Here is a 15,279-nt window from a genome sequence, read left to right as displayed (position 1 = left end):
AGATCGTGGATGTAGGGATGACTCATGAGTTTGTAGGACTCTTTGCAGCACGGGCAATAGCTAGGATATCTAATCTAGCGGAGATGATTTCAGCATTTGATGATGATGAGGAGGTAGATGAGGGAGGGGGTGATGGAGGAGGAGGAGATGGAGAAGAGGATAGAGGAGGTGGGAGAGGTCGACGTGCAGTTCGAGGGAGATTGGAGTTACGGAGGAGAGGAGATAGGGGTGGAGATGGTGGTGGGAGGTGGATACGGGCAGAGAGAGCCATTCGGCGGGTGGCCTTGGATAGAGGGAGAGGGAGTTTGGCGATCAGAGCTGGAGAGGAGGAGCGGTGGGAGGGTATGAGGATGTGCGAAGACTGACTCAAAGGAGGAGGTCAAATGTGTTACCTCCACCAGCACTGAGGACAAGTAGAGGGATAGGGGGCACCCCTTCATAGGTACCCCTACAGATGCGGATCCTAACACATGTAGAGGATGCACAGATTAGATCGCTATAGTTGTCAGTGCAGTAGTTGTAGGCACAGATGCTGGCACAGCAAGGTCAGATTACTTAGCTGACCATAGAGCGTGATACTGAGATAGAGCGGTGGGGTCGAGTAGAGGAGCTCACAGCGAGTTTACAGAGAGCGGCAACAAGTGGCTCGATGAGAGACACCTTGAGAGAGCTGGCTTTGAGAGCCCAGGAGGTGGAGTATTACTAGCACCATTATGAGGATGCGGTGCCTAGGGAGCACCGAGTGTAGAGTTTTACACAGTCAAGATCTAGTCGATCTTGAGAGACTGGGTCGTGATCAGAGAGCAGAGGCATGCCAGGGCCTTCGAGACATGATCCACCTGGAGATCCAGGGGCTGGGACATTTGCTGCGAGACCGTCTCCCTCAGGAGATAGTCATACTTGAGAGAAGTTGTCTCCATTGTATTTTTTATCATTTTTTTGTTGTACAGACATGATAGATATTGTATATTGATCATTTGTTGAGATATATATATGACACCATTTTCTTTGATCATGTGATGTGTTATGGATGTATGATTTCTATATGTTTTTGTGTATTTTATGATGATGCAATGCTTAGATACATGTATGTGATGTGAAATGTAATGAATATGATGTAAAATGCATGATGTTATGAGATGTATCTTGAAAATGAGATGTATGATATGATATGCTATGAGATGTATCTTAAAAATGAGATGTATGATATGATATGCAACTAATTGTAAAATGATATGCAACTACTTGTAAAATGATATGCAACTACTTATTTTTGAGCATCCTCATTCTGCATTTGTCATCCTGATATAGCCACATGTTATTTGCTTTCGATATATGTATCATCATTGAGCATTGATTTGTTTTGGGATATGTTAAAAATTTATACAAGCATAATGGTATAATTGAACCATGATGACCTAAGAAAAATTTACATTATGTTTGATTTTGCAAGATAGCACAAGCATCAAGGTATAATTGAACCAAGACGACCTGAGTGCGGATTGCGTATAAACAGACAAGATTAAACCATTTGTATGCGTAAAGTGGAAGCACATCTTTAGTGATATGCTGTGAATCACATCTCGAGACAAATATCTACACAGTACAAATGATCGCCTCACAGATAGAAGACTAAGAAAATATTGGAGTTTCCCGATGTTGTCTAGCTTTGAAGCATTGTGGAGAAAATTTAGAGAATCCAATAATTTAAAAAGTTCAAATGCAAAAATAGTCAAAAATTTATGCAAAATGCAACATGTGATACTTCAGAAAATTATCCATCGTATTTCTTTTGTAAATCTGGTTTAAGCGATCGACGTTTTGCTTTATGATTATGTGAGCTTTTGGTTTTTACGATATGATGCTCTGAGTTTGCAAATAGTCTTGACGGTTTGAACATGCTGCAAGTCTTTGACGATTATTGCCCCTAGCTAAGTGTACCTCTTGATGCGGGCATGTGCAGTGATTACCAAGCAATGGTGAGATGTTGCGAAAGCATAGATGGATAAATCAAGATAGTGACTACGCTAAGTATGTCCTGAATGGATATTTGTGATAAAATGTCAGGTGATGGCCGATAGTGCTTTACTACGGAGATAAGGATATGGATATAGATAGAGGAGCCATCCACCCACGGTGGGCGCCAGAAATATATGCAGGAAAAGCGGGTCAATAGAACTTAAAATGTAAAAAATGAAGCCCAAAGATACTTGTCCACACACCCACAGGACTTCTTGGTGCAGGCTATGGATTCATGAATGATGACTCAGCTTCCCAAGGTTGGTTCCATGGTTCTCTATCTCACAAGGTCCCTCAAACCAATTTCTCTGCTCTCAGATCATTGAACAAAGTGGTTTAGGGATGACAAATGCAAGAACGAGGGATGTTTTGATTGATTTTAATATGAAAATGCAACCTATCTATGCATGATCCTACAAATGAGATGAACTAGATTATAAGATGACAAGATTAGTAGCAATACTATCCTAACATGATATACTAGTTATATGATTAAGCTATTGATGAAAGAAGCAATCTCAAATGATTATTAGATTAATTCTTATTTGCAAAGAGAGACTAAATGTGCTAAAAATTGAGCATAAGTATGATACTAAGAGCTTGCATATATGAAAATGGAGAAGTGAGATCTCTATTTATAGCAAAAATAGGGCAATGGATGACCAAGATTGAAAGAGTTAATCAAGGGTTGAGTTTGAAAGTTGCTCAATCCATGTTCACAATTTTCACCAATGAAATGGTGACAAGTGGCAACATAAGGTTGGTTGAGAGGAGGGGTAGGAAGCATTAAATGCTTGAGAAGACCTCATGGTTATCTTAGGGGGTAAGGGTTAAGGTTAGATTAGGGTTATCCAATGGATAAAGCTTTTACCCAAAGGATAAACTCTTGTCCAAAGGATTAAGGATTAACCATGGTCAAAGCAATAAATGCTTGATGAGACCCTTGGGTTACATGGAGGTTAAGTTTAGAGAAATTCTTTAATCATGCTGGAGGGTTGAGTTAACCATTAATGGTTTGGAAGACTTTCAAAGTTAAGTTGTTGAAGCCTTTAATGGTTTTCAAAGACTTTGAGGGTTTGAGAAGTGACTTCCCCTTGCTTAGGGATGTGATAATATTTAGGAGATGGGTTAGGCTAATTTAGAAGTGATTAGAAGAGTCTAGAAGGGGGTTAGGAATAGAATTTAGGAGGCAAGTGGGAGATGTAGGATTTTGCAAGTGGATGGAGAGAAAATAGGATTTAATTGAAATAAAGTTAATTTAATTCAATTTGGTTGTAATTTGGGAAATTAAATAAATTAGATTTATTCAATTTAGGGTAAACTATTTAATTAAATTAGAATTTAATTAAAAGTGGATAGAAGGAATTTAATTGAATAAAATGATTTATCCCATTAAATGGTAAAATGGGTCTAGTGAATTTCATTTAAATAAATTGAGTAATTTACTTAATTAAATAGAGGAATGTGAGTGATTCAATTAAATTGGATTTAATTAAATAGAGGAATGAACATAAAATATTCATTTAGGAATATGGTCATTTTTATATTTCTACAAATTTTAATAATTAAAATTTGGTGAATTCGACGTGAATCTACAACTAATTATCTTCTCTTTTTGGTTTTTTGTGTTTTTGTAGGTTTGTATGGATTGTAGACGTGGTTAATTATTTTTCATTCATCTAGACCCTACATCGCATTCGACCTGATAGAAATTCGTTGACAAAAATTTGCATACGTCTTAACAGAAATCCACAATTGTCCAAAATTCATGTCGCAATCATCCTTAAGACAATTCGCATTTGGCTAGATCAATTTTCCATTCATTTAGATTAATCATTTAGGATCATAATTCTGTCTTTTGTCTAACCCCATCATTAATTCGTCAAATTCTGAAATCATTACTTTCGGATACTACTTAAAATACATGAAATATTATGGCAAGCAAAGTAAAGTTTAAAATTCCAAGGTTCCAAAGAACAACAGAGAAGAGAAGACAAGCAAAATTTTATCAGAGAATCTTCAGAGAACAAAAGAAGATTCAACATTTGGAAGACCTAATTGCCCTTGCTAAATTGATAACCTTGTTTAATCTTATATCATGAAATACGACATGATCAACATAGGAACAGTAATGATTAAACTAATGAGGTATTAACTTTTTGTTTGCAGGTTAATTCATTTTTTTAGGTTTTCTATTTTGCATTTCACAATCATTTAGATAGTAATTCACAATCATTTAATTCGCATTCATAGTTTCAAAAATTTTCCTTGGTTTAGATAGTATATGGTATTCGTTAGCATTCTATGTCACATTCATTAGTTTAAATAGAAGGTTTACTGTCTCCATCTTTTATGTTCTATTCAAGCTTTTTGGTGTTACTGATTATTTTGTCCGCAGCCTGTGACGAGGAAAGTGAAGAAGGCTTAATCAAAATCTAAAATTTTTTAAAAACTAATAACATGCATGATTGTAGGATCCTCTAGAGTTAATTCATTTTTTGGATTTTTGACTTAAAATTGACATGTATGATTTCACACTTCATTTTGGTGCTTAAAAATGACATGAGATGCAAGTAAAATTGATATGCATGGATTCATTCTTGGATTTGGTGCTTAAAATTGACATGAACATGCATATCTCACACCTCAATTTTGGGTTTTAAAATAGATGTGAATATAGCTTATGCTTAGTTTAGCGCAAATTGCAATATCTTAAGGAAGAAAGAACTTTTTGTGGTTGGAGTGGTCCTACTGTTAACACACACTATCCTCTGACCTATCTTTCATGGACTTGGGTGCAAGAGAAAAGTATTAACAACACTCAAATTTTTATTTTTAAAATTAGGGTTTGCCTTTTGGAACCTCACTGGTTATGGAAGGGAACAAACCAAGCTGTACTCTCTTTTAGTCGACTATTAAAATATTTTTGGTTTTGGTGAAAACTGTAGTATGCATGTAAAATTCATCTTAATAACAATTTATCAATTATAATCAAAGGGAAATCACGAATCCCTATCTAATCAAAGAATCTAACAAACAAGACAATGAAATAATGCAATATCAAGAAATGGGAATTATAAATCAAATAAATCAAAAACTCCCTATTCCAAGATTGCATATCGCTTCCGTTGTTATTCTCTTCTCTGTGGTATGATGGCTCTTAGATATTGCGCTGGTAACCTGCAAGTGACACAAAGATTCAAATTTCGTGATTATTGAGAATGGAGATTGAATGCTCAATTTATAGATTTTTGGAGAAGATTTATTGAAAGGTGGAACAGATTGATTAAGAGGTGGAACTCAGGTGAGCTCAAATGAAAATTGATAGTTGAACTGCTAATTGTAGGAGGTGAAATAGATTAATTGAGTCAACTGATTGAGAAAAAGCTGGCTAAAGGAAGAAAAAGAATAATTAGAGGAAATAAAGAGGATGACAAAGAAAGCTTAATTTAGAAAAAGCTAACTAAAAGATGGAAATAGAAGTTGGAGAGATAAATGATTTAATTAATTGATTGATTTAATTAATTAATTTAGCATGTGCTTGCATTTAGACTTAGATTTTCAATTTAATCTTTGCATGAGATTTATTCAAATAATTGAATTTATTTTAATTTAATTTAGTATTTGAATATATTTAGAACTTGACTTTGATTTTCAATTTGGTTTTTGAAATCATGCACATGTAATTGAATTTGGAAGAAATTAGAAGAATAAGAAATTAAATCAAATTAGAATTTGGGGATTTGGACATGGAAGAATTAATTAGTTAATTAAATAATTTAAAGAAACTATTTAATTATTTAGAAATGGGAGAATTAATGAAATTAAAAGAAATAATTAGTTAATTAAATAATTTAAGGAAACTATTTAATTATTTAGAAATTGAATTCAATTAAATAATAAAGATTATTTAAGTAAAGGAATTAAATCACAATTAATTAAATAATAAATATTTAATTAATATTTACAAGAGAGTTGAATAATTAGATGATTAGAGATAGAAATTGAAAATATAATTTATTTAAATAATAAAGATTATTTAAATTGGGGAATGAATTAGAATTAATTAAATAATTAATATTTAATTAATATTTAGAAAATGGTTAAAATGATTAAATGATGATAGAAATAGAAAATAGAATAATTAGTAAGATGATGAGGAAATATGAAATTAGAAGAACAAGATTAATTAGCTTAAGTAAATAATTAAAGAATTATTTAATCAATTAGAGGAATAATTAGTACATGATCAATGAGACATTTTTAGGTGTCTACATTTGCCCCTCTTTGAGATGATGTCGGAACAATGTTGTTTCAAAGAAAACGAAAATTTTTTGCCCCTGTATGCCTCGGTAATACTTAGGGTGTAATGCCCCCTCGAGAGATTGTTTGTGCATTAAAGATATGAATGATCTCTCAAAAAAAAAAGAACGTGAGATGAAAGATAGAAGAATGGTTAGAGATAGAAATAGGTGACATGAAGATGATATTGAGATAAAATGTGAGAGAAGAGATTGATGAAAGAAATAGAATAATGAATTAGAAGCAATTGAAGATGATTGATATGAGATGATAGATTGAAAATGATTTAGAAAGAGATGATGAGAAAAGAATCAACAAACTAGCAAAAGAAAATGAGATGAAATGAGATGAAATTAAATGAATCACGAACCTGTGTCATTTATTTTACTACGCAATATGTATATTCATCACTGAGCCTTATTATTGAACAATGAAGCTTAGCACATCAGGGTATAAGGAACCAAGATGTAAAGATATCTCATTGAAGAAACAAACACGTAGCAGACAAGCAACAAACAAAGAAAAAGATAATGCCCATCATGGCTCCTCTAGTCACTTATGGACATCCTTGAGTAGCATAGGAACAATATCTGTCACCAAATGATAAAAGATAAAGATTGACCCAAACAAAATTCAGCAGCTATACTGACCTTGTGCCTTCGTTCTCAGTTGCTTGATGTGATGGTTGATAATGTCTGATCTCATAAAGTTGCAGACCCCGTTTAAGACTGACCTGTCTGATTTCAAGTGTATCCTCTTCTATTTAAGACAAGATAATGATCACTTTGATATGGATATGATACGATTGATAAGACAGTTTGATCAGTTGATTGCAGATGTTTGACTGGATAGTCGTATCCCTTGTTAACTTCACGCGAAGTGTTTGTTGGATATCTGCTAGGGTATTTGTTTCTCACAAGACATTTTATTGCAAGTTTTTGATTGATTGATTTTGATTTTTAGTTCTTTTCCAAGAGCTTTTTCGATGTTTTTGGATTATGTAGATCGATATTTGAATGTTTTTGCTTGATTTTTTTAGGACATTTTGCAGATGTTTTTGATTTTTGAAGGATTGTTTATCAGATGTTTTTGGTTGTTATGTTTTATGGTTTTCACTGTTTTTGGATTTTGAGTTTTTCATTGTTTTTGGATTTTGTGTTTTTTTCATTTTTTTTGGATTTTCTTGAAGGACATTATATGATTTTTTGGATTTTTTCAGGACTTTATCCGATTTTTTGGATTTTTTAAGGACTTTATATGATTTTTTGGATTTTTTCAGGACTTTATATAATTTTTAGGATTTTTTCAGGACTTTATATGATTTTTAGAATTTTTTCATTTATGCCCCCAGTGTGCAGACTTGTATGACATGATGATTTGTAGAATGCATGTGGAGACAATAAATTTTTGACATGACCTATGTTAATGCAATATGCATGATGAAGATGCATTTCCTATTCGAACAAGGTTGATTGTGTTTGTTTTAGCATTTGTAATACACCATTTGAATTGGAGGTGCAAAATATTTCATAGATAAGCAATCAATCGATCCCTAAGGCCCTTTGAAACATTAAACTCAACACACTTAGTGAATAGGATTTACAAATGGAGATGCGGAAAACTTTTCCATTGGTTCTTGAAACTTTGATCTTCTTTTGCCCATATGTGTGCAGATGAATTAATTCCCGCTCTTGTGTTCACTAAAGATCCTTAGCATCCTATATGACTAGCTACATGGATTATCCTAACTTCAAAAACATCCCGAATAGAGCCTTGCTTCTAGCAAGCCTTAAGAGCTCTGACGAGGTTATAGACTATAATTTCTTGAATATTGCTCCATTGCCAGTAGGCATCCATAGCCCTGATGGAGTTACTTGCATGTTCCCATAGTCAAGATTTTTGTCGCACTTGCATGCATGATATTTCAGTTATATACCATTTCTATTTTGCCTTGAGATGAATTTGGCATAGCTCTTTTTTATTTTCTTTTTTCTTGCCTTGTAAGTAATGAAACCTTCTTGGGTGTGACAATTACAGCGGTGCTGAAGCAAAATTTTAGATTTTTCACTAGTCATATGATCAACTAGGTGTCTAGAATGAATTAGAGATTTATTGTGTTTGAGATATAGCAATTGATAGATTTTGGGTTAACAAGTCTCAAATAGTGAAATCATTACCCAACCATGAGTAAAGCGTCATCATAGGGTAATGTTGTGAATGAATGATCTTAGGACCTCATAGACTTCATGTCCAAATATCTAAGAAAGGAGATGACCCTTGTTTCTCTTGAATGCAAATGAATGATAAAATTGAATAGTTGCCTTGTGTTCTTGATGCTCTAATATGAAAATGTAGAAACTATATGCCATGAAATCTGTGAATATGATGTGCTTGGAAAATAAACTATATATAATGCAGTGTTTTATTGATGTTGTTCATAGGACTAGGAAGTTTTGTGTAGGTAGTTCATTGGTCTTTGTTTGAAGAGTCGGATAAAGATGTGTTTTTCAATAGGATATAAGGACTTAGCTAAGTGTATATGTTCAAAATCTCTAATGTTTATTTTATTAGTTTTTCAATTTTGTGGATCATCATAAGGTAATCTAGCTTTGGAACCCATGAATTCAGCTATAGCGTTATCATTTTCAAAGACATCCAATTGTGGTAGATTCTCTTGCCCCCAATCTATCAAGTGTGAGTGTATGAGACAATTTTTTTTGGTTTCAAAGTTGTGACATGAGTGGGTGTTATGCCTGCTTTTATTGATGCACTTGAAGAGGATGATGAAGTCAATCAGGTGTTGATCTCATTAGTTGGTGTTATGCTTGTTTTTGTCACCACTTTGGCATGTGATGATGGCTCACATACAATTGTTGACAAGATTCTCTATGTAGTATAATCTAGATTGGTGATTTCATTGATAAGGGGTTCATGAACAATTTGTGTAGAGGAATCATGAGAGAGACTAGGAGAAATGACAAGTTTTCTTTGAGAGGGAATCTTGTGAAGAACATGGAGGATTATGACATTGAGATGAAGGGATGGAGAGACCTTGATCAAGATTTGGAGAAATAATGGGATCTTGTTTAAGACATTAAGGTAAAGGTATGCTTTGATCTTGGTTTGTAAAGGGATTATTAGGGAAGATGGAAGGGATGTCTTGATCTTGTTTAGGAGGTGGATGTTGGATAGGACTTGAAAGGACACTTTGTTCTTGAGATGAAAGCATGTCATTATGAATGGAATAGAAAAGAGAAAGGGGATCATCATAAGACTCTTGGTCGGTGAGATCTTGATCAAAAATTGGGTAGGATGGAAGTGGTTGTTCTTGATCTTTATTTGTTTCAGGACTCATTTCTTCTGATTTTGGATCATCCTCTTGACACGGGGAAGGAGTTTGAAAATGCATGGGAGATTCTTGGAATGTTTCAACATTTTGGCCTGATGAAGAAGGATTTCGAATGAGATTCTCTAAATCATGACTTGGATTAGATTGGATTTGTACAATGGATAGCCCTTGGGAGGTTGTGTTACTAGATAGAGATGGCATGGATTGATTTTGTGTGACTTCAGGGGATAATGAAATGGTGGATAGATATGGTTGATTTGGGCTTTGGTTGAAAGGGATTTGATTTTGGGTGAAAGATGTTTGATTTTGGGTGAAAGTTGTTTGATTTTGGTTAAATGAATTTTGATTTGGACTTTGGTTGAAAGGGGTTTGATTTTTCTTGAAAGAGGTTTGAATGTTGGGTTGGTGTGAATTTTGATTTGGAATTTGGTTGAATGGCATTTGATTTTGGTTGAAAGGGGTTTGATTGTTGGGTTGATATGATTGGTATGACTGATATAGTGTGTTGAAAGAAAAAGAAGGTTTACATGACTCTAATGTTGGTTGAACTGAGGTAGGAAAGATTTTATTGAAGAATGAAGGTTGGCATTTTTGAATGGTCTCACAAGAAGAAGAAGGTTGGTCTGATACTGATCCCCTTGTGGTCATCACTTCTCTCATCATGTTTTCTAAGCAACCCCTATGGTTGTCAGGACTAGCCACGTCTGTCACTTGTTGTTGCAAAGTTTTGATTTGTTGAGCTAATATTTTTATTGATCACGATGGAATAGGAATGGAAGGGATGAATCCTCCACCTTCCCTATGAAATGTATAATTCCAATCCATGATGTTTTCTTGTTTGGTTTGGACCTAGGATCACAACATGTAAGATATTTTCTCCATTTCTCTAAATGTGACAATGTTTGATTGAACTTGACCAACTTGTTTGAGTTGAGGTTGAGTTTGATTAATCCTCTGATTGTGTTTTGGATGTTTGGGGTATGGCTTTCTAGGATGATTATGCAAATGATGATGAAATAAGACAGACGTATATGAGGTCTAGATGATGATGTAGGACTATGTAACTAATATGGATGATAATGCAAAAGACTTAGGACGATAATGAGCACGTAAGTGGGACTATACAAAAGACGTAGGATGATAATGAGGACGTAAGTGGGACTATGCATAGGATGATAATGAGGATGTAAGTGGGACTATGCAAAAGACGTAGGATGATAATGAGAACGTAAGTGGGACTATGTAAAAGACTGCCTAGGGTCAAAAGTATGTAAGGACTTTAAGTTTTTGGTTTCAAAATGGACTTTGTTTTTGGTAACTTCATGTATATGACAAGTTTTGTAATTTTCCAAATCTAAGAACAATTGCTTGGAGGTATGTATAGTTGACTGACTCAATTTTCATACAATCTCAAAAAATTCAGAGATGCGTGGGATAGGGCCTAAGATAGCCCAAGGGACTAACTCAATACTGGTCTATCACAATGATACATAAAAAAGTACGGAATACAATCTTAGGCTGGATAGTGGACACCATTCAAATAAGGCCCTTACAATAAAATATAAAAACAAAATGAACAGATAGAGAGTCTGGAAACACTAGCTCCACTCCACGGCACACACTTCTTGGGCATGCCAGTCTCTCTAACCCCGAAGATCCGAAGATCTTATAGCCGAGGGATTTCTATATCATAGTGTAAGGTACATGAAGGGTATCTATGGGGTATGATCCGCACTCCCGAAATCACTGAATGTAGGATTTTTGGCAACTAAATTGGTTCATAGTATTAGGTTTCGAGGGGTCCCAATCCAACGATGAGTTCTCAGAGCAAGCCACTTAAGACTTTAGTTGATCTTATCAGTGCAGGAAAGGCCCTCACATACGTTGAATTCACTCAACACTCTAGCTGCCTAACCAGTATATTTATAAAGCGGCTCAAAAAACCCATTCGAGAGTACACTGGGAGAGATGATATCCCCAATGCATCCCAATTCGAAGTACCTCTGTGGGATGATGAAATCCCCAGTCAAAGATACCCCTCATTACGTAGAATAAAAATAAAAATTTGGATGTCATTGTCAGCTTCCTCCTTTCTCCCAAGACCCCGAAGGTGGGTGGAAAGTCAGTTAGTGCAACAGTAGGTCCACCCCAGACACAATAAAAGTTCTTTACCTTAAGAAAAAGAAAAATGATTAAATCTAATGTAGCCTGATTCACATTCATTTTATAGCCCAAATTTAGGTGTTAGATATGCATGTACATGTCCATTTTAAACACCAAATAGAAATATGAAGGCATACATGTCAATTTTAACCATTTGTTGATTTTAAGCACCAAAAGACCAAGTGTGAGATACATGCATGTCAATTTTAGTCCATGTTCATTTTAAGCACCAACAACGAAGTGTGAGATTATCCATGCATGTCCATTTTAACTGTTGTTGATTTTAAACACCAAAAAATGAAGTGTGAGGTGATGCATGCAAAAAATACTAATCTAATCCTTTCTATAAATCCACCACAGGCTGTAAACAAGAGATTAGTAGTAAAATCAAATTAACAAAAAATAGAAACTCAAAACTTGATAGAAGTGAATGCGTAACAATACTTGTTTGATTGCATTATACTTATGGACTGAATGCGTGACCCTGACAGAGTGTATGTGTAATTCTGATAGACCGAATGTGTGATGATGCCTGATCGATTGCATAGCACTAACAGGTTTATTGCGTGATAGACAGGCAGACAAAAAATTAAAAAATAAAAGAAAACCAAACCTGATTAGAAACTTGCAAAACCAATTATAAAGCCCTAGCCAAAGCTCTAATCACCCATTCAATATTGATTAGATCATATTTAACTTGATAAGAAAGAACTAATATTATATCTATCAAAGGCCAGTTGCTCTTTTGAATCTTGTATCAATTTTTCTGTTTGGAGAACCTTTTGATAGCATTTGGCTTTTCTTCTTTATTGTTTCATCCTTCTTGCACCTGAAATCCTGAATTGTACTTTTCTTGCCATACACTGTTATAATCAAATCATGAAATAGAAGCAATTTGATCCTAGATTAACCCAATTTGAGACAGAATCAGACAGACGAAATAACAGATGGAAGAAAAAATTATAAAGTGATTCTCCCTGCGAATGCGTGATCTGGATAGGGCGATTGTGTGATCTGAATAGGGTGATTGTGTAACCTTGTCAGAGAGAATGCGTGATGATACCTGATCGATTGCATGACAGAGACTCTATTCTTGAAATTCGTGCAATCTAAAAAAAATAAAAAATCCATACGATCTGAAAAAATCACACAGAAAACAAAGAAGGTTAATTAGCTGTTGTTCACGTCGGGTTCACCAAAATGTCGTATGCATGTAAAATTCATCTTAATAACAATGTATCAATTAGAATCAAAGGGAAATCATGAATCCCTATCTAATCAAAGAATCTAACAAACAAGACAATGAAATAATGCAATATCAAGAAATAGGAATTATAAATCAAATCAATCAAAAACTCCCTACTCCAAGATTGCATATCACTTCCATTTCTCTTCTCTTCTTTGTGGTATGATGGCTCTCAGATATTGCGCTGGTAACCTGCAAGTGACACAAAGATTCAAAGTTCATGATTATTGAGAATGGAGATTGAATGCTCAATTTATAGATTTTTGGAGAAGATTGATTGAAAGGTGGAATAGATTAATCAAGAGGTGGAACTCAGGTGAGCTCAAATGAAAATTGATAGTTGAACTGCTGATTGTAGGAGTGCAACTCAATAGATTGAATAGATTAATTGAGTCAACTGATTGAGAAAAAGCTGTCTGAAGGAAGAAAAAGAATGATTGGAGGAAATAAAGAGGATGACAAAGAAAGCTTAATTTAGAAAAAGCTAATTAAAAGATTGAAATAGAAGTTGGAGAGATAAATGATTTAATTAATTAATTGATTTAACTAATTAATTTAGCATGTGCTTGCATTTAGACTTAGATTTTCAATTTAATCTTTGCATGAGATTTATTCAAAAATTCAATTTAGTATTTGAATATATTTAAAACTTGACTTTGATTTTCAATTTGGTTTTTGAAATCATGAACACGTAATTGAATTTGGAAGAAATTAGAAGAATAAGAAATTAAATGAAATTAGAATTTGGGGATTTGGACATGAAAGAATTAATTAGTTAATTACATAATTTAAAGAAACTATTTAATTATTTAGAAATGGAAGAATTAATGAAATTAAAAGAAATAATTAGTTAATTAAATAATTTAAGGAAACTATTTAATTATTTAGAAATTGAATTGAATTAAATAATAAAGATTATTTAATTAAAGGAATTAAATCACAATTAATTAAATAATAAATATTTAATTAATATTTAGAAGAGAGTTGAATGATTAAATGATTAGAGATAGAAATTGAAAATAGAATTAATTTAAATAATAAAGATTATTTAAATTGGGGAATTAATCAGAATTAATTAAATAATTAATATTTAATTAATATTTAGAAAATGGTTAAAATGATTAAATGATGATAGAAATAGAAAATAGAATAATTAGTAAGATGATGAGGAAATATGAAATTAGAAGAATAAGATTAATTAGCTTAAGTAAATAATTAAAGAATTATTTAATCAATTAGAGGAATAATTAGTACATGACCAATGAGAAATTTTTAGGTGTCTACAAAAACCATAAATCAACTAGTACCACTATGTTATACCAATGGTTTCCCTTAGTATCAAAATACAAATACCTCTATGGTATTGACAAAAGTCAAAATTCGTTGGTGCTTGTTTGCTAGATAGATAAAAATCCATCTTCTATAGGATGGGATATCTCTTAAATGAGCTAGCCACCACATGCATAACCACCTGATTTACCTCAAAAGTTACCCCACTACGAACCAAATCTAGTAGCCCAAATCCTTACATTCATAATTTTGAGAGCGCAGATCCTACCCCTTAGATACCCTTCATGTACCTTGCGTAGTGAGATAAAAATCCCCCATGATAAGATCTCTAGATCTTAGAGGTAAGAGAAACTAACATGCTCGAGAAGTGTGTACCGACGAGTGGAGCTAGTGCTGCCAGATTCTCTATTTGTTTGTTCTTTTTTAGTATTTCGTAAGGGCCTCATTGAATGGTTTAAAATATATAACCTAGGATTTGATTACTATATTTTTCTATGTATCGCTCATGTGTTGAACCAGTATTGAGTTAGTTTTGATATTGGGCTATTTCAGGCCCTTCCTTGTGTAAATCTGATTCTCAGAGTGTGTCAAAATAGAATTTATATGGCCGCGCATATCTTAAAACCTTGCTCTCAAAATCAAAAAAACTTGTCACTCAAACAAAGTTACGTCAACCAATCCATCTGAAACATAAACATTATAAACAAGGTTCAAAACATTCACAGTAGAAACATCTTACTACTTGCGATCATAGGTCTACCAAGAGTCCATGTGTCTTGCATCATTTCTTACATAGTTCTTACATCAATCCTTATATATTTCTTGCTTTGTCTTTATATATTCATAGTTATAGTCCCCATATAGTGCTCATAATAGTCCTTATATAGAGTTCTTATCTACGTCGGCATAA

Source organism: Cryptomeria japonica, chromosome 7, assembly GCF_030272615.1.
Source record: "Cryptomeria japonica chromosome 7, Sugi_1.0, whole genome shotgun sequence".
NCBI classification, from domain to species: Eukaryota; Viridiplantae; Streptophyta; class Pinopsida; order Cupressales; family Cupressaceae; genus Cryptomeria; species Cryptomeria japonica.
The sequence above is the reverse complement of the archived record's forward strand: the minus strand, read 5'-3'. Positions refer to the sequence as shown.